Source organism: Salvelinus fontinalis, chromosome 4 (assembly GCF_029448725.1).
Source record: "Salvelinus fontinalis isolate EN_2023a chromosome 4, ASM2944872v1, whole genome shotgun sequence".
Taxonomy (NCBI): Eukaryota; Metazoa; Chordata; class Actinopteri; order Salmoniformes; family Salmonidae; genus Salvelinus; species Salvelinus fontinalis.
In genome coordinates this window covers 67,447,960-67,470,545 of record NC_074668.1, presented here as the reverse complement: position 1 = coordinate 67,470,545, position 22,586 = coordinate 67,447,960, and the positions used below count along the sequence as shown (strand labels likewise).

The 22,586-nt window shown below is 46.0% G+C and overlaps 1 protein-coding gene across 1 annotated transcript in view; it reads right to left on the bottom strand.

The window, feature by feature from the left end:
• Positions 1–22,373, bottom strand: part of zfhx3b (zinc finger homeobox 3b) — a 413,258-nt gene extending 390,885 nt beyond the window's left edge. The window contains exon 1 of the mRNA XM_055921126.1: positions 22,204–22,373. The gene's annotated coding sequence lies outside the window, so the exon portion shown is untranslated. The remainder of the gene's footprint in view (positions 1–22,203) is intronic.
• Between the last annotated feature and the right edge of the window lie 213 nt (positions 22,374–22,586).

Genomic DNA, 22,586 nt, shown 5'->3' with positions numbered 1-22,586 from the left:
CTCTCACTACATCCCCCTCTCTCACCAGCCGTTCACTGTACACTCATTCCATCTCAAACAAGTACCTATTTTCAGGCCAAAACCACGTACCTCTTCTGTTCAAACATCCGTACCCACATTTTTACCAGGCCTGCTGTACCCCATTTCAGTCGAAGATGCTCTGCCCTCCCCCTTTCGTCATGCAGTCTGTCTGTCTGTCATTGTGCCTGTGGGAGCCAGATAACCCTTTGATGGAGAGAGCCCTGGTTATTGTTGTCTGTACCTACCCAATACCTTCCCCCCTTCCTCCCAGCACATAGGAGGATTTATGGAATGAGAGGAGTAGGATGAGCAGCAGGAGCCTGCACTAACATGGCAGCCAGGTCTGGATGACAGGAAGGGAGGCAGGAAGAACAGAGGCAGGAGGGAGACACACCGGGGGGGCTACAGGAACTCCACTGACCTGCCCAGGCAGGAGACAGAAGAGATGAGCTGGACCCAGGGAGAACAGTGCTCGGGTATATCTGGTTGTGATTATGGGGCTGCTAGTAGTGGTGGTGGTGGTGAGAGGCAATCACTGTACTGCTCTTAGTACATCGCCTCTTCTTTAACAAAGAGAGACAAACTTTTAGAAGAAAGAGAAAACCAGGACTTGATTACAGGAAAAACAGAAAAGGGGAGTGTAAATCATGGACGTGATTCTAAGCAAGAGTATTCACTAAATGTTAAGTGCCTATAGGACAGCAGTATGGAAATGGAAGGTTCAGACATGTTTATCATAGTCATTCTCTAGGAACACCAACAATAATCTGTGTTCAGAGGCTGTATTTATAGGGTTTCATAACCATCATCCTATAAAATAATATGCAGATACCTAAAGGCTTTCTCTTAAATGTGAACTGATAATCAGAAAAAAGTCAAATCATACGGATCAAGTGAGATGGAAGATGTAACATTTGAGAAGGTTGAACAGCCCTGACAGTGGGCTGACACGTCCTGAGAACACATCCCAAGCCTGCAGGGCAACTCCCCAGTACCACACCGCTACAGTACAGACCAGCAACACAACCAACCAGATATACTAGATAACACAACAATGTCTTCAAAACAAACCAATACCAGTAAACAAACAAACCAAAACACAAAAATATTCAATTTTTATATGCAAGAATGCAATGACTATGAGAATATGCAAATAACATGCAGAGAACATGCAACATGCAAAGAACAAACATTATTCAAATGTAATGATTTGTAATGATGATTTGTAATGTAATGATTATTCAAATGTAATGATAATGTAAAGTTAAATGTATGTTACATTCAACAGTAAATCTTTTTTTTGCTTATTTGCTTTTTTCTGTGATCAGTTTGGTTAGAATATGACTTCTTTAATCTCTTTATGTATTTTGTAGATTACATTAGTGTGATTTGAACCCTATTTGGTTATTATGTATTATCTAGACAAATAGATGACACATTTTCTATATGTATTTTTTGAAAGATATGATAGAGGTAGAGAGAGAGACAGAGAGAGAGAGACAGACAGACAGAGAGAGAGACAGAGAGAGAGACAGAACGAGAGAGACAAAAAGAGAGAGAGACAGAGAGAGAGCGAGAGAGAGAGACAGAAAGAGAGAGACAAAAAGAGAGACAGAGAGAGAAACAGAGACAGAGACAGAGACAGAGAGACAGCGAGAGACAGACAGACAGACAGACAGACAGACAGACAGACAGACAGACAGACAGACAGACAGACAGAGAGAGAGAGAGACAGAGAGAGAGACAGAACGAGAGAGACAAAAAGAGAGAGAGACAGAGAGAGAGCGAGAGAGAGAGACAGAAAGAGAGAGACAAAAAGAGAGACAGAGAGAGAAACAGAGACAGAGACAGAGACAGAGAGACAGCGAGAGACAGACAGACAGACAGACAGACAGACAGACAGACAGACAGACAGACAGACAGACAGACAGAGCACATCAGTGACTGATAGTGCCCTCTTCTGCTCATAGGCTGTATAATGTTCCAGCAGCTCCATCTTGTTTTGGAGATTATTGCAAAACAGATAAAAATATGGTATATAACCAAATATCAGATATATATTTATACCTTACTTTTATAGCATGTATAATTAAACACAAAATTAGACCATGTTTTCTTTTTTAACATAATTAATGATGGAACAATGTTCTTAGTGCATATAAATACCTCAATGATTTATTATCAACGTTCAAATAGAGTAAATAAAGGGGGCCGTAAACCATCACAGAAAGATGGAGGAATATTCCTAGAATCCAAGAGCTATATGAGAATAAGTAGATCTGCTGTGTTTCTATGGGGCAGACTGAGTTACCATGTGGCAGGGCCGTATAATAAAGGTTACGGCTCTGAGTGGAGCCTTATAGGTCAACACCGGTCACATATCAAACACACTGACTGCATATGGGTGATCTACAACTGATAGGACTACAGCCAATCCTATGGACCGAAAGACCTCGGACAGTCAGGAAGAAGTGCAGCCCGGGAAGCCAAGCATATGCCCTCGAAATCAGCGGCGAAAAAGCATGAAACAGCGACTACACAACATCCTGTGTTCCAGTATACCTCAGCTATACGGCCAAGTCGGCCAAGGCCACTAACCTCTGCTCCACAACATCCCAAAGCAACCTTTAATCACTCCAGTGTGTGTGTGTGTGTGTGTGTGTGTGTGTGTGTGTGTGTGTGTGTGTGTGTGTGTGTGTGTGTGTGTGTGTGTGTGTGTGTGTGTGTGTGTGTGTGTGTGTGTGTGTGTGTGTGTGTGTGTGTGTGTGTGTGTGTGTGTGTGTGTGTGTGTGTGTCTATGTCCACCATGTTTCTGTATCTCTATTGCCTGCTAGACCTACGCGCTGATAAAAATTCCACATTTACTTCTTGATTTAAATGTACAGGAGTGATCCAGAATTGTTTTATTTAATGATGAATATGTACCATAAACATATTACAAATATTTGAATTAGTAATTATTTTAGAAATGTGTTTATTCATTATATTTGACTATATTCAATTATTTGAATCAGTAGTATTTGCATATACATTAAATCTCATAATTATTGATCATTTAATAATTTATCTAAGTTTCTATCAATTTTAAATAAATTATGCAACAATTGTTTTATTATACTGAAGGTCATCTGCATTTTGTAGCATAGAGGACAGCGACAGTGATTCCCTGTGTGCAGGATTAGTGAGTACTGTGTGTAAGTCTGTATGTGTGTGCTGTGGATGCTGTGTGTACAGTATTTCTACATGATAGGGTTCTTCAACCCTGTTAACATGAAGCACACACAGAAACACTGGGCAGAGGACATCTCTGGGGCTGTGAAATGATGACCTATTTTTTTTAACCCATATTTGATTACCTGGTTTTATTAAAATTGAATCCGAAGAGGACAGTTTCCCATTTGAATTTAATGAAGGCTGCGTGGCAGACAGGAGGCTTTTGATTTATACACTGTTATTAAACCCGACCGGAGAGAGGGAGAGCCAGGCAGGCAGGCAAGGGAGTTGAGAGAGGCAGAGAGAGATCACCACCCAGGACCAGGGAGACAGGCCAGGCTCTCTACCGAGCACACCCAGGCTCTGAGCTCTCTGTGCCCCCCTGCCTGTTCCTCACAGGGGGAGAGAGCAGAGAGGACCCAGGACCAACGCTGTGTGGCATCCCTTTCTCACATCCCTCTTCCTCCTCTGATAGATCCTCCATTATTCATATTAAAATACAGAGTGATGTAAGGATGAATAATACATCCAGTCGACAAAAAACAAAAGCTGACAGTTCACTGTTGTCATCATGGTCACTTGATTGTTCTGAAAATAGTTTTAATTACACAAACTATTTCAGGGTATCTATTCATTGAATTCTTTTGAAAAGAAAAACAAATATTTTGTGAGAAAATAATAGAAAAATTACATTAAAAAAATTATAATATTGAAATATAATATTTTCTGATTCTGCCTTTCATGATCAAAACCAATTGAACATAATTTGGTCAATTACCGAGGTTTGTGAATGAAATTGGATGCATTTATGAGCCCTCAATGATTCTTGTTCAACATTTCAAAGGCAACGCGGCTGTCTAAAATACACTACACCACACATGGGTGACCTCACAGTCACAGCACTGGGTTACATTACTCCTTTCTCCAATCACTGCATCACTCAGACCCACTATGAAAACCCAGCAGAAACGCATGTGCAGGATTCTATTTCCCCATACCAAACTGCACCACAGCTAGCTGGGGAGTCTGATGCCAGGCTAGACACTGGTCCGCCTCCTCTCTCTGGTGTAACCAACGGGGCATCAGGGTTGTGTATGTGGGCCATGGTGGGGCTCTACAAAGCTAATATGCCACTAGGTAAGAAAGGGGAGAGGGAGAGAGAGGCCCCTCTGTGCTGACTGCCTGCCTGGCTGGCTGACTACGTCCCAGCTCTCCTAGGGGTCAGCGAGCAGGGCAGAGGGCAGACAAGACCCAGACGCAGGCCAGACGCTACCAGACACCGGCCAGTCAGCCTCTAACATATACTACAGATCACCAGGACAATCTGGAGATTCATACAAATGAAAAGCTAAAAACAAAATATTTTAAAATGCACTCAGTGAATACTAATTTTGACTTTACGTTTTATATATTTTTTAATTGACTGTAATCTGTCATTTAATTTATAAGTATTCTTGTTTTTTTAACTAATATAATCTAATCTCAACAATTCAGATTGTATACATCTAAACCCTTTTCATGTACATTTAGTGATAAACATTGCATAGATTTATCATAAATATTTCACAATTAATATGGATGCAATACGCCGAGCATCTGCCTGAGTAGCTAATAGAAAAGAAAAACAGGTGAAAATAGCATTTTCTTTTTTTAATGTTTTGCTCAAAAAGAGCACTGCTGTCAAGCCTGCTTTTTTTCAGAGTGTCAGACAAAAAGAGGAGAGATGGAGAGGGAGGGCTCCTGGAGAAAGGGGGGTGGAAAGGAGGAGAGATGGAGGGGCTGCTGACATGCACTTGTCTCCAATCTCTTCGAATACATTTCACAATTCATCTGCTTTGTCTCTACTGCCATGGCTGAGGACAATCAGACCAGACGCCCATTAGATTCCTCATATTGCCCCCCCCCCCCTGCCTCCCTTCCCTCCTGCCTCTGTTACCCCCCCCCCACCCCCCCCACCCCCCAACACCTTTTTTTCATATGACACGCTGGCTGAAGGAGAGGAGAGGCAATTCACAATCCTCCCCAAATGGGGAAATATCAGTAAGGGAACCAACATCAAAACCATGTTGTCATGGAGATACAGTACAGACCAGAAATGACATACAAACACACACACATTGGCCTTTATACCCACACTGACTTGCACAAATACACACAGATATACACACATATACACACTTTTCTTAAGAAAATGTAGTATTTGTTACTCTACCTAGATTGCCTTCTACCTGATATTTACACTTCAATTGGTAATGTTTAGCTGAATCTATTTGAACAAGGGGATTGGCAAATATTAAAACAGTTCCTGCCAAAATATTATCTATCTAAATGAAACACAGGCAAATAAATATGTTAACCTTTAATAAACAAATAATTATTTGTTAAATATACGATAATACTATTGTCAACATGCTTGAACAGCACATAAACATATCTCTCCACTAGTGTTCTCCGAAATTAAATTTCAAGAAATTAAAATGCTGAATAAAACATCTATCATACAGCAAAAAAAATTGAACTATGTATTTTGTGCTATGGCCTTTGTCCAAGCACATTGTTTTCCCATTAAGATCTGAGGAATCTATTTAAGTCAGCAGTAATAGCACATGATGTTGCTGCTATGTAAATACATCAGTAAACAGACAAATCATCTCAGATGTCTAAAATGGAATCTGTGGACCATTTTGCTTCAGGGAGGTTCTACAGAGGGGTCATGCGACCAGTGTGCCCATCCACAGAAGCCATTCTCAGCCAATAGTGTTGTCAGAGACACTATGTTGCCGGAACGCTTGGCATTTCGATGATCTCCTCCACACACAAAAAAAGGAAGAAAGGGAAGAAAGAATGGGCAGGAGAGGGAAGGAAAATAAAACGGTGCTCCTTCACCCTGCTCCTTTACCAGGCTGCTAGCGCTTGGCTCTCCTTTTGAGCCGTAATACAAAGGGGCAGATCTGGACCTGGTCCTAAAGGAGCTTCCCTCACACCCCACTGGAATAACCATATTCAAGAGGCCGCCCGGCCCCACTCGCACCAGGGTCACTTTACTGGGGTTACTCTGCTCTCCAACACATAAAAACGAGGAGATTGAGGGATATTAATGGTAAGCGCGGCATAGTTACTGTTGTAAAACCCCTTCTTTGCCCTCCCTTTTTTCTTTGTTTGGCCAGAGGAGCTGAAGGCTTAGGGATAAAGGTACCGCTCAAATCATGAGACGGGGATAAAGCCAGAGGAAGATAGTGAGCGTCGACCCAGCGACAGAGCGCAGGATAATTAAAACACCCAGAGCCCCTCAACGGCCCTCATCCATCTCTCCTCTCTTTTTCTCCCTCCCTGACTTACTGTCTGTCTCTCTCTCTCTCTCTCACACACACTCTCACTCACTCACTCTCTCTCACTCTCTCTCTCTCTCTCTCTCTCTCTCTACCTCCTCTGCAGAAAATACACACACAGCCACAGGCTTACATTCTCGAATGACAAACACACAGATGACACACACACACGCAACGTATTAAGATGATTTTGCTGAGTATCTGCCAGTAAGATCCCCAGCCCAATGGTCCTATGTGTAAAATGTACGGAGGCGGAAACACACAGAGCTCCCACTGGCTTTGAGCGATACCTTGATTTTTCATTTGTGTGTTTTTAAAGATCATGAATGATCTCTGTTTTCATCTGATTACTCCCAGACTGTCTGCCTCCGCTGCCTCATATAAACACAAAGAACAGAAGCGTAATATATGGGACACGACAACGTATTCCTATTAATTCAACAGATGTCCTTCAGGTTACATGGTATATTCATTCCTGTATTACTAGTGGTTCAAAAAGCCATGCGACTGTGAGGATGCCATGAATACAAATTCATTGAGGACAGATAAATACAAAGGCAGGACATAGTGGTACGCCTCCATATAAGCCTGGATAGTGTTTATTTATAGTCTGCAGCTAGTGAATGGGTTTCCATGGGTGTTTATTAAAGCCGGACATCGTTACAATTTCAGATGAACTGTGAGAGGATGTAGTGATGTGCTGCTACGTGAGAGAGACCTGCAATGACTAGAATCACAGCCATTCTCCACACCACCGTGAAGAAACAGTACAGACACAAAAGGACAAGAGTGTCCGTGTATCCTATGTGTATGTGTGTGTATATAATAACAAAGAGCGGTAGAGGGGTGTGTGTGTGGTTGTGTGAAGGGCGATCACAACGCTACAGCCTTGTACTGCAGCCGCTGGCCATGCTCCTGGGCAGGCCACATTGCCCTCTACTGGTGGCTGGGGTTCAGAACAGTGCTGAGGGAGAGGATGCACAACAACCACAACCCTGGTACCAGACCACCGAATGGAAGGTGTTAAACAAATAGATTTCAAGCTGGGCATATTGCTGTGTAAAATCGATTATCCATACATATGTCAAGATTAGAGTTTTATCATTTCGAATACATACATTAAACATATACACCTGGTTTACTAACTACAGGACAAATTCATAGCAAGCTTTTAAAGTACTTTTGGATGGTTCTGCATTTGATGAGGTGAGACAAAACAAGACGTCTTATCATCTTCTCAGGGGAGTTGGTTTCTCCTGTGGCCCAGGGCTCATATGTGTGGTCAGTGCTCTGGTGTGTGTGAGACGGAGACTGAACAACTCCCTATGAGCGACCTGTGACTGAAGATGTGTGAGAACAACACATTGACTGGGGGCCAGCAGCTCAAAGGGACCCCATACTACACCCATGGAGTCATTACCACAAGGCCTTTGATTTCCACGGGAGAGAGAAACCTCAGGTTGAAGACCAACGTGGTGCTACAGTGTAACTACTGCTGCTGCTACACGGGGCAGGCCAGCTCTGTGAGCCACACAGGACCAAACCTCAGTTAGGGGGTCAGAGGGAGCGCTGGCTCAGATGAATTGTGATGTGTTTAAGATGATTTATTACAGGGGTCCCCGTCTCCTTCTGCCACCGGCCCTCTTAAAGACCTCTATGTGACACGCCAGCAGCTCAGGTTTTACCACAGCCAGTGTTTACTGTGCCAAGCGGGGCGCCTGGAGTGTGTGTGTGTGTTTGTGTGTGTGTATGTATGTCTGTGAAGAACATGGCAGAGGAGGAGTCCAGACAGAGAGGGGCAGTGAGGGACTGCTGCATGCATCATTAGGGCCAGACTGAGCTGCAGGCAGAGGCCACGGGGTCAAGGGTCATGAGAAAAGATCACTTGCTGATACCTGTCCCACTTGCCACGTCACAGGGTCTGTCTGTCTGGCTCTACCTGTGTATGTTTGGGGAGGAGGGGGGTTGTTTTGGGGAAATTAGTGGGGGTCATCTGCAGGGGTTAGAGTGAGCAACTGCTGTTTCAGAGGTACCACATACACACACATGCACACAAAATCGACACACACACAAACACACACACACACAACAAGCCAGTGACGGGAAACCTGCCACATCCCAAGGGGTCTCTCCGTTCCCTTCGATTTCAAAGCACCTGATCCCTGTCTCTGAGCACGGTGCTTTGGGCAAACTGAGCACATACAGGTACAGTGCCAAGCCCAAAGTCACTGTCTATTCATACAGTCTTTTATTCCAAAGCGCTTTCGTTATAAACTAGGTGTCAAAATCCCCTTCACAGAGCATAAGCAGGGAAGAAATGCAGAAAGGCTTGATATGTCAGCATCCTCCAAGCATAGAACAGAATCTATTGTCAGACTTTTTAATATGGATTTTTAAACTGTATTTGAATGAGAGGCCGTAGAGACACATAAAGAGACATGTTTGCATGGTGTGACTGAACAACGGGAGGTACTGTAAGTATGTTTGGCAACAAAATTCCCTAAATGTGGTTATATTCTAATAAATACATTCGCAACTCACACCAAATAAAATGTGTAAAGAACAGACGTGGTTTTTCATTCTGGGGCTGAGCAGGGGAGGTGGCATGTGTAAGTTGCACATGGGAGAGTCTGTGATGTCTGCCACTCTACCCTGATATTCTGTGAGAGGGGATAAAACGTGGGCATGAACATAATCAGTCCCTCATGCAGCTCTATATGCACACAGAGGGACAGAACCACCGAGACAGACAGACAGACAGACAGACAGACAGACAGACAGACAGACAGACAGACAGACAGACAGACAGACAGACAGACAGGAGTCAAGAGATATGGTGAAAGCCGAAGAGGGAGCGGGAAAGAGCAATATCAATATGATGGTGGCGGGGGCCTTTATATTCTGGTAGTGCCTTGCGTTTTAATCGCTGATAGCGGTGACACGGTGCACTGATGCCATGTCAAAACATTGCCACTCTGAGTGGCACCTGGAAAGCTCTCGTCGCCTGGTAAGTGGCCGTCTGGCCACGTGTTGGCAGCCGGCTGCATGGCTCCCTCACATCGGGCTGTGTGGCGTGCGTACGGTGGCAGAGAATGTGCCAGTCAGTCAGAGACGGAGGGAGAGGCGGATCAACAGGCTTTACTCCCCAGAACAGCCAGCTTACAAAAATAAGTAGGCCAGGCCGGATAAGCCTGCCGGAGGTATTCCATTACAGCTCCAATTACCTGAGGGTAAATAATACCACGACCAGCCAGGACGTAGCGTTAGGTACTGAAGGTGGTGTCATCACCACCGGAAGTAGGAAAAGAACAGGGTGGCTCTCAAATATTTGATTTATCTCTATCCGAAGATGTAAAGCCAGGAAAATGGGAAATTAAGAAACAATCAAATAAAATCAAAATGCGAACATTTGCCTTTGATTGGCAGAGGGCTGGTTGGCAGAGGGCTGTATTGTCTCCCACAACCCTGGGATACAATACAGGGGGAACAGGTGGAGTGTGGTCACCAGGTAGCCAGCCAGCCTGTCATTGGTTCATCTCAGGACCCAGGTCAGACCTAGCCCAGCAGGGGCTGTGGGTTGTAGACGGTGGGCTCTGGGTATCCTCAATCAGCGCAGACAACCAGAGACTGGGCTCTCTAATAGGGACAAATTGGCAATGTCTGTGCGGCCCGGTGCTGTGTGCTAGGAGCTGTGGATTGATAGTGATGCCTAATGATCCCCCTGGGTAGATCAATACCAATAATCCTCTTTCCTGCCTATCCTCCTTATTGGCAATAGAGAACCAAGAGTAGCAGGGGAAAACTGCAGTGTGGAGTGACAGGGCCGGGAGTTCAGCCTCCCATGGACGTTCACTACACACACCCATATACACACATAGACACCAATGTAAAGCACACACCCATATTCACAAAGACACCAATGTAAAATTAGACATCTACATCTGCCACAAAAACTCCCATGTTTGGGGACAGAGAGGCTACAGTTGGCGATCTAGCAAATACAGTCATATACTGTACCTCCTTACAGTATACGCACACACACACACACACACACACACACACACACACACACACACACACACACACACACACACACACACACACACACACACACACACACACACACACACACACACACACACACACACACACACACCATTGCCCAATAAACTGGAAATCAAATCAAAGTCATACTGTCCACATGCACGGTCTGATCAATATTTATTTTCCCTTTATGTATTTATTAGTGTGTTCAATTTCACTGGCCAATAAGGCCTACTTTATATTAATTATTTCTGAGGCAGTGCAGCCACAGGCTCCAAATGTTTAATTGAGATGTGAACTGTAGCAAAGCAAACCTTATGTTCACGTAATGCAATTAAAACTAAGTCCACAGCATCACTAAGAGAAATAAATGATCCCGCATTATTAATTTTCTTCACTGATATTGGAAAAGCATTTGTTTAATACACCACATACTCAATATTTTTGCAGGACCTGCAAATACAACAATATCATTTCCATGCTTGCATTATAAAAATTCTTTAACTCAATGCATCATCACTAAATATGACTGACAATATTAATTCATTTTCTGATTCACTAAAGATTTTTGTTAAAATGTCATTTTATCTTCATAACTTTAACCACAATCCAAATCTTATCATCAGAGTACTTGATTGGAAGGTATGAAATGGCTTTGTCTGTTTTAGTGAAGCTAGAATCCTTAATTGAAACAATAACAGAGCATCCACCCCACCTCTGTTTTGTTAAAAAGCTGAGGGATGGGCCTGGAGAAATGTAACCACTCTCAAATTCATAGACAGAGCTATGAATGCAAGGACTGACCAGCCATGATACCAAAAGTATAGTTTTAACCATACAGTGTTTGTTTACATTTAGTTTGTTTACAAGCATTGAAGTAAAACAAGCTTATATCTTGTTTTCTAATGGGGTTCGACAGTTGAACTAAGCTCATGAGGCATTTACAAATTATATTCTTTAAGAATCACTGGATGCATGTAATTAATTAAGAAGTCCAAAAATGTATGTAGCAACTAAGGACTGTAGCATTAAAATATTTTCAAAGGCTAGTTTGAGTAGGTGTGGAGCTCACCCTTACAAAAAAAACACAAATTTGCAGTCATACAGTATGTGAAATAGCTCTATTCACATTTTGAGCATACATTTCTTATTTTTCTTCTTGTTCTTTTACCCCTTTTTCTCCACAATTGGTAGTTACAGTCTTGTCCCATCGCTGCAACTCCCGTATGGACTAGGGTGAGGCGAAGGTCGAGAGCCATGCATCCTCCGAAACACGACCCTGCCAAGCCGCACTGCTTGTTGACACACTGCTCGCTTAACTCGGAAGCCAGCCACAGCAATGTGTCGGAGGAAACACGGTACAACTGGCGACCGGAGTCAGTGTGCATTGCGCCCGGCTCGCCACAAGGAGTCGCTAGAGCACGATGGGACAAGGACATCCCGGTCGGCCAAACCCTCCCCAAACCCGGACAAAGCTGGGCCAATTGTGCGCAGCCTCATGGGCCTGGGATCGAAGCCGGGTCTGTAGTGACCCCTCAAGAACTGGGATACTACTGCACTGTTGGAGCTAGGAACACAAGCATTTCGCTACAATCTGCTAAATATGAGTATGTGACCAATACAATTTGATTTGATTTAGACAGCTGAAAAACACACAGTGGGCCCCTTTGAGCAGATATTTCACATGTGATCAACGTGAATTTGCAATTCCACTTGTTAAAGTGAGATTTTAAAGTTACAGTTTTTCCACAAATTAAACTGCCAGTTAGATTTTTACACTTAATTGTTTTTTAACATGTGAACTTGCAAGTCCATATGTGAAAGTGAAAATCAAATTCGCAGTTTCACTTGTAATAAAACGTCACATGTGAAAATGTCTCATTCACATGTGAAATTGCAAGTTCAAATGTGTGATTGGAATAATGTTACTCTCCTCACATGAAAAGATGATGTTAACATGTTGCAGGAGTAATGTTTCCACTGGTGGAATTAAGGTGACCACATCTAAAATGCCCAAATGCGGGAAAAGGGGACAATTTTGCGGGACATTTGCAGAACAGTGGACAGAATACATTTTTGGGGGGCAGTTAATGGCGACATAGTTCTGCTGTATTGAGGTCACGGCCTGTTAAAATGGCAATCCTTAGTTGTTACATACATTTTTGGACTTACAAATTAATGATATGTACCCATTGATTGTTGAAGAAATAATGTATAAATGCGCTTAGTTGAACTGTCATACCCCATCAGAACCCAAAATATAAGCTTGTTTTACACCTATGTTTGTAAAGACAAGTAAATGTAAACAACCACTACAAGCATGGTTAAAACTATCATTTTGACATCCTTGCATCCATAGTGTAGCCTCTGGATTTAAGAGTAGTTACATTTCTCCAGCCTCATCCCTCAGCTTTTTACTGAAACTGGGGCGGGGAGGACACTTTGTTCATGTTTCAATTAAGGAGTGCTGCTTTAATCCCTTTCAATAGACAAATAGTGTTATTACAGTGCCTTCAGAAAGTATTCATACCCCTTGATTTATCCCACAATTTGTTGTGTTACAGCCAAAATTCTAAAATGGTGAGATATTTTTTCTCACCCATCTACACACAATACCCCATAACGACAATATGAAAACACATATTTAGAAATGTTTGCAAATGCATGAAAAATTAAATACAGAAATATCTAATCTACATAAATATTCATACCCCTGAGTCAATACTTAATAGAATCACCTTTGACAGCGATTACAGCTTTGAGTCTTTCTGGATAAGTCTCGAAGAGCTTTCTACACCTGGATTGTGCAAAATTCTTCCCTGTCAAATTGGTTGTTGATCATTGCTAGAGAACCATTTTCAGGTCTTGCCATAGATTGTCAAGTAGATTTAAGTCAAAACTCTCCCAGTGTCTGTTGGAAAGCATACTGAATCAGGTTTTCCTCTAGGATTTTGCCTTTGCTTAGCTCCATTACATTTCTTTTTTATCCTGAAAAACTCCCCAGTCCTTAATGATTACAAGCATACTCATAACATGATGCAGCCACCACTATGCTTAAAAATATGGAAAGTGGTACTCAGTAATGTGCTGTATTGGATTTGCCCCAAACATAACAAATTGTATTCAGGACAAAAAGTGAATTGCTTTGCAAAATAATTTTCTTCAGTATTACTTTGTTGCCTTGATACAAACAGGATGCATGTTTTGGAATATTTGTATTATGTACAGGCTTCCTTTTTTTCACTCTGTCAATTAGATTAGTATTGTGGAGTAACTACAATGTTGTTGATCCATCCTCAGTTTTGTCCTATCACAGCCATTGAACTCTGTAACTGTTTTAAAGTCAACATTGGCCTCGTGAAATCCTTGAGTGGTTTCCTTCCTCTCCGGCAACTGAGTTAGGAAGGATGCCTGTATTGTTGTAGTGACTGAGTGTATTGATACACCATCTAAAGTATAATTCATAATGTCACCTAGTCAAAGGGATATTCAATGTCTGCTTTAGGTGCCCTTTTTTTGAGGCATTGGAAAACCTCCCTGGTTTCTGTGGTCGAATCTGTGTTTGAAATTTACAAATTGTATGTGTGGGGTACAGAGATGAGGCAGTCATTCAAAAATCATGTTAAAACACAGTCCATGCAATATATAATATGACTTGTTAAGCACATTTTTACTCCTGAACTTATTTAGGCTTGCCATAACAAAGGGGTTGAATAATTATTGACTCAAGACATTTCAGCTTTTAATTTTAAATTTATTTTGGGAAAAACACAATTCCACTTTGCTATTATGGGGTATTATGTGTAGGCCAGTGACAAAAAACTCAATGTAATACCATTTTAAATTTAAGCTGTAACACAACAAAATAACACAACAAAATGTGGAAAAAGACAAGGAAAAGTGGTGAAAAAATAACGTGGAGAAATAAATTCACGAGGGGAAAAACATGTGAAACGTGTCTGAAAGCTATGTATCTGAATCTTTTTTGTAAGGGCAGGATTTGTTCAGCAGTGCAAGGGTGTGTGTGTGTGTGTGTGTGTGTGTGTCACGCCCTGGCCTTAGTATTCTTTGTTTTCTTTATTATTTTAGTTAGGTCAGGGTGTGACATGGGGAATGTTTGTGTTTTGTGGGTTTTGGGTGTTTCTATGGTAAAGGGGTTGTTGGGTGTAGTATATGGGTTTGTGTTGAGTTCATGTGTCTAGCGTTGTCTATGTATGTTGTCTAGGAGAGTCTATGGTTACCTGAATGAGTTCCCAATTAGAGACAGCTGATTTCGGTTGTCTCTGATTGGGAGCCTTATTTAGGGTAGCCATAGGCTTTCATTTGTTGTGAGTAGTTGTCTATGTGATACGTTTGTAGCCAGTGTGTGCACATCGTTGTTTAGCTTCACGATCGTTTTCTTGTTTTGTTTAGTGTTTAGGTGTTTTTGTTTCGTTTGCCTTCCTCGTTAATAAAAAGGAGATGGCTTATTTTCCTAAAGCTGCGTTTTGGTCCGTCAATCCACCACACGATCGTGACAGAACTACTCACCAATACAGGACCAAGCGGCATGGAAAGCGGCAACAGGACCCACCTACACAGGATTCGTGGACATGGGAGGAGATACTGGATGGTAAGGGGCCGTGGGCACAACCGGGAGAATATCGCCTTCCTCGTGAAGAGCTGGAGGCAGCTAAAGCCGAGAGGAGGCGATATGAGGAGGCAGCACGGAGACAAGGCTGGAAGCCCGTGAGTACAACCCAAAAATTTCTTGGGGGGGGGCCTTAAAGGGAGTGTGGCGAAGTCAAGTAGGAAACCTGCGCCTACTCCCTGTACTTACCGTGGAGAGCGAGAGTACGGGCAGACACCGTGTTACGCAGTAGAGCGCACGGTGTCTCCTGTACGCGTGCATAGCCCGGTTCGGTACATTTCAGCTCCACGTATCGGCCGGGCTAGACTGAGCGTTGAGCCGTATGTCATGAAGCCAGCCCAACGCATCTGGTCACCAGTGCGTCTCCTCGGGCCGGCGTACATGGCACCAGCCTTACGCATGGTGTCCCCGGTTCGCCTACATAGGCCGGTGCGGGTTATTCCACCTCCCCGCACTGGTCAGGCGACGGGGAGCATACAACCAGGTAAGGTTGGGCAGGCTCGGCGCTCAAGGGAGCCAGTACGCCTGCACGGTCCGGTATTTCCGGCGCCACCTCCCCGCCCCAACCCAGTACCACCAGTGCCTCCTCCACGCACTAGCCATATGGTGCGTGTCTCCAGCCCTTTACCACCAGTGCCTAAACCACGCACCAAGCCTCCTGTGTGTCCCCAGAGTCCTGTGCGTCCTGTTGCTGCTCCCCGCACTAGCCCTGAGATGCGTGTCCCCAGCCCGGTGCCACCAGTCCCGGCACCACGCACCAGGCCTACAGTGCGCCTCAGCCGGCAGGAGTCTGCCGTCTGCACAGCGATGCCTGAACTGCCCGTCTGCCAAGCGCCATCTGAGCCATCCGTCTCCCCAGCGCCATCTGAGCCATCCGTCTCCCCAGCGCCATCTGAGCCATCCGTCTCCCCAGCGCCGTCTGAGCCATCCGTCTCCCCAGCGCCATCTGAGCCATCCGTCTGCCATGAGCCTGCAAAGCCGCCCGTCTGCCATGAGCCTGCAAAGCCGCCCGTCTGCCATGAGCCTACAGAGCCGTCCGCCAGACAGGAGCCGCTAGAGCCGTCCGCCAGACAGGAGCCGCTAGAGCCGTCCGCCAGACAGGAGCCGCTAGAGCCGCCCGCCAGACAGGATCCGCCAGACAGGAGCCCGCCAGACAGGATCTGCCAGAGCCGCCCGCCAGACAGGATCTGCCAGAGCCGCCCGCCAGACAGGATCTGCCAGAGCCGCCCGCCAGACAGGATCTGCCAGAGCCGCCCGCCAGACAGGATCTGCCAGAGCCGCCCGCCAGACAGGATCTGCCAGAGCCGCCCGCCAGACAGGATCTGCCAGAGCCGCCCGCCAGACAGGATCTGCCAGAGCCGCCAACCAGACAGGATCTGCCAGAGCCGCCAACCAGACAGGATCTGCCAGAGCCGCCAGCTAGCCATGAGCAGCCAGATCCGCCAGCCAGCCATGAGCAGCCAGATCCGTCAGTCAGCCATGAGCAGCCAGATCCGTCAGTCAGCCATGAGCAGCCAGATCCGTCAGCTAGCCATGAGCAGCCAGATCCGTCAGCTAGCCATGAGCAGCCAGATCCGTCAGCTAGCCATGAGCAGCCAGATCCGTCAGCTAGCCATGAGCAGCCAGATCCGTCAGCTAGCCATGAGCAGCCAGATCCGTCAGCTAGCCATGAGCAGCCAGATCCGTCAGCTAGCCATGAGCAGCCAGATCCGTCAGCTAGCCATGAGCAGCCAGATCCGTCAGCTAGCCATGAGCAGCCAGATCCGTCAGCTAGCCATGAGCAGCCAGATCCGTCAGCTAGCCATGAGCAGCCAGATCCGTCAGCCAGCCATGAGCAGCCAGATCCGTCAGTCAGCCATGAGCAGCCAGATCCGTCAGTCAGCCATGAGCAGCCAGATCCGTCAGCTAGCCATGAGCAGCCAGATCCGTCAGCTAGCCATGAGCAGCCAGATCCGTCAGCCAGCCATGAGCAGCCAGATCCGTCAGCTAGCCATGAGCAGCCAGATCCGTCAGCCAGCCATGAGCAGCCAGATCCGTCAGCCAGCCATGGGCCGTCCCTCAGTCCGGAGCTGCAGTCCCTCAGTCCGGAGCTGCAGTCCCTCAGCCTGGTGCTGCCCCTTATCCTGGTGCTGCCCCTTACCCTGGTACTGCCCCTTAGTTCGGAGCTGCCCCTGACCCTGGTACTGCCCCTGACCCTGGTACTGCCCCTTACCCTGGTACTGCCCCTTAGTCCGGAGCTGCCCCTTAGTCCGGAACTGCCCCTTAATGCAGTGGGGTTAATGTGGAGGGGGGTCATTTGGAGGAAGCTAAGGAGGCGGTTAGGGACTGTGGTGACGTGGGGACCACGACCAGAGCCGGAGCCGCCACCGTGGATGGAAGCCCACCCAGACCCTCCCCTAGACTGGTTAATGGTGCGCCCGGAGTTCGCACCTTAAGGGGGGGGTTATGTCACGCCCTGGCCTTAGTATTCTTTGTTTTCTTTATTATTTTAGTTAGGTCAGGGTGTGACATGGGGAATGTTTGTGTTTTGTGGGTTTTGGGTGTTTCTATGATAAAGGGGTTGTTGGGTGTAGTATATGGGTTTGTGTTGAGTTCATGTGTCTAGCGTTGTCTATGTATGTTGTCTAGGAGAGTCTATGGTTACCTGAATGAGTTCCCAATTAGAGACAGCTGATTTCGGTTGTCTCTGATTGGGAGCCTTATTTAGGGTAGCCATAGGCTTTCATTTGTTGTGAGTAGTTGTCTATGTGATACGTTTGTAGCCAGTGTGTGCACATCGTTGTTTAACTTCACGATCGTTTTCTTGTTTTGTTTAGTGTTTAAGTGTTTTTGTTTCGTTTGCCTTCCTCGTTAATAAAAAGGAGATGGCTTATTTTCCTAAAGCTGCGTTTTGGTCCGTCAATCCACCACACGATTGTGACTGTGTGTGTGTGTGTGTGTGCATGCTTGTGTATCTGTGTGCGTGCTTGCGTGCAGTGTGTGTTAATGTGTCTGTGCTCGTGGTTGAGCGCATTTTGTGTGTGTGCCAATGTCCATGTCTGAGTGTGTGTATATGAGCTCTGTCTCTGCAGTCATAAAGCCTCACGTCAGCCCACCGCCCCCTGCCCCCCTCTCACACCCCGTGGTCCTGCAGCTGATTACTCCCACCAAACACATCCATACACTTTAGCCTAGCTGTCACAGTGCATACTCATTACCCCCTCCACCGCCCAGCTGACTCCACACGGACACAGCACACCAGCCCTCCCTGGACACGGCTCCATGACCAGGGGCAGAGAGAGGGAGGAAGGGAGTTCTCTATTCATTTATTGTAGCATAAGAAATGCATTTTCAAATACGTTTATTCCATTTTACTTGGCGATAAATGGAAAGATAAATGATGTTATTGTTAACTACATGTATGTCAAAAATATATTGGACTACATTTGATTGAACAGTAATTACACACTGCTCACACCATTTTGTGATTTTCAAATAATTGAGAATACTATCCAAATAATGGGATCAATACAATAGAGGTTTTCTCTGTATGATAGTCCATAGTGTAATGAAAATGCCATTATGATGTCTTCCCCTGCCATTGATTTTGGTGTCAATCGTGTATGCAGTTGAGCATATTTACTCCCTGAGAAGAACCAAATCCTGCCCAACTGGAGGAGGCATCCACTGAGCGGGGCCAAACTGTATCAGTATTATACATCTGATCAATAGACAGAAGAGAGACAGAGGAGAGGAGTAGGAGAAAGTAAATAAAACGGAGTTTTGAGAGACGGGGGACCTATCCATCTCCACAACAAGCTCCCTACCTGTCACTGTCCCCATCAGGCGAGCTGCTGGACAATTGTTTTTACTGGCTGGGAGTGTAGTGTAGTGTGTGAGAGACTCTGGAGGGTAGAAGGGCTGAAGGGTTGGAGGGCTAGAGGGCTGGAGGGTTGGAGGGCTGGAGGGTTGGAGGGCTGGAGGGCTGGAGGGTTGGAGGGCTGGAGGGCTGGAGGGCTGGAGGGTTGGAGGGCTGGAGGGCTGGAGGGTTGGAGGGCTGGAGGGCTGGAGGGCTGGAGGGTTGGGGGGCTGGAGGGTTGGAGGGCTAGAGGGCTGGAGGGTTGGAGGGCTGGAGGGTTGGGGGGCTGGAGGGCTGGAGGGTTGGAGGGTTGGAGGGCTGGAGGGCTGGAGGGTTGGAGGGCTGGAGGGTTGGAGGGCTGGAAGGCTGGAGGGCTGGAGGGTTGGGGGGCTGGAGGGTTGGAGGGCTGGAGGGCTGGAGGGCTGGAGGGTTGGAGGGCTGGAGGGTTGGAGGGTTGGAGGGCTGGAGGGCTGGAGGGTTGGGGGGCTGGAGGGTTGGAGGGCTGGAGGGCTGGAAGGCTGGAGGGTTGGAGGGCTGGTGGGCTGGAGGGTTGGAGGGTTGGAGGGCTGGAGGGCTGGAGGGTTGGAGGGTTGGAGGGCTGGAGGGCTAGAGGGCTGGAGGGTTGGAGGGTTGGAGGGTTGGAGGGCTGGAGGGCTGGAAGGGTGGAGGGCTGGAGGGCTGTATGACACTCCTGCTCCTATCTCCTGTCACAGAGGCACGTCTCCACAGAGAACAGACACTGTGTCTCAGCCTCTCAGCTTCATAAAACCACCGCTTTAGTCAGCGTGTCAATCAATGAAATACTCCACACACACGCACACACACACACACACACGCACACGCACGCACGCACGCACGCACGCACGCACGCACGCACACACACACACACACACACACACACACACACACACACACACACACTGTCATATAAGGGCCCTCTATGAGGAACTCTGTTGATTTGGACATGGACGGCAGATGATAAAGCAAAGCTCATCAGTGGTGTGAGGATAGAGGTCAGACACAGACATGGACCAGTTAAAGAGAGAACCCAACTACATAGAACCAGAAGTCTCTGAGACATCTGCCTTAGCATAGGGTGGTAATAGAGAGAGGACGGGGAACAGTGGAATGGGGAGAGGAAGAAAGGGGGGGGGGGAGTGAGAGACAAGTGTGAATAGACTGAGACATAGCTGGATAGTGTTAGAAAGAGAGAGAAGGGAAGAGAGAAAAGGAGTGGAAGCGAGAGAGAACTAGAAAGCACTGCTCTGTGCCCCTCTAACCCCTCTCCCTGAGCAGAGGGAGAATTACAACGGATTCCATTTCTTTCTGATGGTCTTAGCGCAGCTCTTCGAATAGACACCATTCCACACAGAGTCCTGCTCCTAAGAGGTACAGCTAAGATCTGTCTTATAATAAATACAACAAGTATTATTCTTGAAATTGAAATGTAGCTTAACTCAGGTTTTTCTCTAAAACCTGGCACAGAGAGTAAACCTGTTTTATATATTCCCTATGGTGAATTATCTATTACTGGGTGATATTCTGCATGATTTTAACTTTCACCAGAGGAAGAACCCCAAACACAGTAGGAGAGGAAAGGGAAACACACTCGGAGGAGGCCAAAAGTACGTGAGGATGGCTGGGGGATTACAGATAAAACACCTGAAAGCTTTTTCCGGCAATCCGGAGCCATAATCATTATGCCTAATTCTATGTAAAAAGGTACTCTAACTTGATTGACAGCCTGAAATGGCTTCTTGGTAGCTAGTTATGAGGTTGGGAGATTGGGAACCTATATAAATACAAAATAAAACATTTAGGGGGCACGTGCACTTGTACCCTCTATGGGCATGCATACTTACACAAAGACCTCCATAGAGGAGAATGACATTTTTTCTTAGATTTAACCACATTTTCCATTTCCATTTTTTTCATACTCCATTTTGAATAGCTAAATTACTATTGTTCTCTTAGGCCAGTGTTTAAACCTTTTCCGGAAGGAAAATGTTCATTTTGTGCTTAAAAAAACAAATGTAAACCTTTGATGTTTAATTCTGTCCTTAAAACCATAAACAAATATTTAATCTCAAATGACCAACTTTATCGATTCAATCAATTTTTTAAACTAAGGAAGAATGTAAAAAAAAAAACTCCTAACAAAGGAACTCGTTCTTTCTCCTTGGCTGTTGCCTCTCTTCCTTGCCTTCTATCTCCCTATCCTCGTCTCCCACTGCAGAGCGGAGTGCAGCGCTTAAACGGCTGCACTAATTCATTACATCATTATGTCATCTCATACTAATCTGAACAGTGGCCTGCATTGCTTTGACATGCAAATGAAGTGGGGGGGGGGGGGGTAGAGGAGGAGGGGTGGGGGGTAGCAATCATCATGTCTTGTCAACGTCGTGAAAATACGCCCCGAAGCTGCGGCTTCCATTTCCCCCTCTCCTCTTTAAATATCTCTCTATCTATATTTCCCTCTTCTCCTCCCCTCCCTTGTTCCCCTCCTCCTTCTCCGTCTCCCCCTGCAAGCAGGCACGCAGGCAGGCACCCCAACAACGCAGCGGCCAGATCACACCAAACACCAGCAATCTGTTGAGGATCAGGCTCCCTATAGAGACCATATAAACAGTGCTGCTTATGGCACGCTCACGTACCCCCCAGCCCCCCTCCCCTCTGCCTCCACACGCGCCCCTCATCTGCATATTCATAAAAAGGCCCTCCGCCGCCTTGCAGGCAGCTGGCTGGCGCTCCCTCATCAGCAAACCCCTCCCTCCCCAAAGTCTCATCCGCACGCGCCACCAAGCTAACGAAAGGCGGGCGGGTGGGCAGCGAATGCCGGGACCACACACACACACACACAAAAACACACACAACAGCAGAGTAAACAGAGAGAAATCAGAGATAGACAGAGTTAGAGAGATCTGGTGATGTGAGCTCTGCCAGTGCTCATCTAATTTCCACCCCTCCCTCCTCCGTTTCGCACTTTCTCTCACTCTCTCACTCACTCCAGTCCTCTCATCATCAGGAACCTGGTGACGAGTGGCCCGTGATAATCCACAGCCGCTAACCAATCAATCAGCAGCATCGTAATCAGCAGCGCAGAGACAGAAAAAAAGCCCACAACTTACCCTGGGTCGTCTCCAGTCTCCTCAGCTCAGGGGAAAGCCTTGACCAGTGCTGCAGACAATTGGACTATTTCACCAGAACAAAAAATAAATATTCAGATTGTACCTCATGCCATATTTTAAAATCCGAACGGATAGGATTTTTTTCACTGCATCATAAATATGCTACAACATATAAAGCACTCACCCTCCCCTTAGCCTCTCTCTCTCTCTCTCTCTCTCTCTCTCTCTCTCTCTCTCTCTCTCTCTCTCTCTCTCTCTCTCTCTCTCTCTCTCTCTCTCTCTCTCTCTCTGTCTCTCTGTCTCTCTGTCCGTTGGTCTCTGCCTGTTGCGACAGTGTGGGCACATACAGTCTATACAGGGAAGATATATATATATATTAAAAA